The following is a 1,679-nucleotide window of genomic DNA, read 5'->3' on the forward strand; positions in this document are numbered from 1 at the left end:
TAATTGGCATTGGTGTTGTTCTCGGTTAATTTTGTTCCAGCTATACCTAACAGATCTAACTGGAAAGTGGGGCCTCCTGGCACTGCATGCTCTACCATGAAAAAAGAGAGACAGTCCCTGCTTCAAAGGCCTTCTTCCTTAATATATGATGAGAGACCATGGGGAATTTCTGAGACAGAGGCAGCAATGCCTAACATCAGAAATGGGAGCTAGAGCAGCAATTCTCTCAGTATGCAACAGGTTTGCTACATTCTACAGCCTTCTTCAAATATTGCTGCCCTAGGGTTTCCTGAATCAGAGATGCATCCAAATATGTTGTACTAAGGAAAAACCTCATCTTGGTGATGATTTCCATACAAATAGGAGTTTCTTCAGCTGAGACTGCCAGACCCAACTTATGATGTGCACCACATTTATTGGTTTATCTTGAAAATTGGACAACAGAAGGAAAAAATTAAGAGAGCGGTTGTGGTTAGGATTGTTCTGGCCATGCTATCATCTGGGGTATCAGATGGTATGAGGCTAGCAGCTGCTCTGCTGGCAGGCTATTCTATTTACAAACACATGCATCCTCTATGCATTAGGTATTTATTGTTGATTCTAACCAGACATTCGTTATCAGGAAAGAGAAGGTGTTGACACTTGGCAGAAGATGCATACTGTGTGTTTATTTGATACAGAGCATAAACAAATAAAGAAAGGAACTGGGGAGGGTTTTTAGTCCAAACCACAGCTTGTTTTCTCTCTAAATGACAAAGGAGTCTGTACTGCTAAAGCAATTTACTATGGAGGTAAACTCTAAAATACCTACCATTAAAACTGGGTTACATAAAAATGAGCTGAGCAAAGTAATCCTACAGTGAATTAAGGTTCTAAAGGCTCACTTTTCACTTGGTTTCCCTAGTTGGCATTGGCATCCCAGGGGGAAGCCGTACACATCTAAAGTAAAAAAAAAATTCTCTCCATATAACTAGCAATTATTCAGTCCAAAAAGTGTTTTCTCCTAGGGCTGTTTTGTAATCTGAGGGTGGGTTTTGCATTTCTTTCTTCTGCTGGTATCAAAATTAGCACATGATTTTCCTGTCCACTTTCTGAAACAAACAGTAATTTGGGGAAATGCCTGGTAGCCACACTGGTGACTGCAGGAATTGAACACCAGGGCTCCTTAGTTACAGTGGGTATGATTTTCAAAGTGCTAAGCAAGCCTGAGTTTATATATCTGCCTTAGGCACTATGAAGCCTAAGACACTCTAAGGTCTAGGTCTGATTGGCTTTCTGTTTAGATACATTTATTAAGAGTCTATGCACCAGGCTTAAAAATGTGACCCAAATATATATTAGAATCTAAAATAACAGAAGGCAAATATACCCAACATTATTTTCTTAAATCTCATGATCTGCAGGCAAATCTCATAGCTTAGGACGCATAAGTCCTATTATTTTAGTCTTTCGAGTCAGAAATCCTTTCTTTTATTTTCTTCCAGGTCAGATTGGTGGGGGGAGGGAGGGGTGTTCCCCTTCCTCTGTTTCCTTCTATTTCCATGGAAAAGGCATTCCTGGGGGCTGTTTCCATCTGTGTCTGGCACACTAGCAGGGTGGAGGGTGTGGGGAGAGGTTGTGGTGGTGAGTATTGGATGCTCTATGGGGCTGGAGCGGATGTTCTTATGGACACATTTGAA

This window comes from Gavialis gangeticus, unplaced genomic scaffold, assembly GCF_001723915.1.
Source record: "Gavialis gangeticus isolate Ggan-Ray unplaced genomic scaffold, GavGan_comp1, whole genome shotgun sequence".
In the NCBI taxonomy this organism is placed as follows: Eukaryota; Metazoa; Chordata; order Crocodylia; family Gavialidae; genus Gavialis; species Gavialis gangeticus.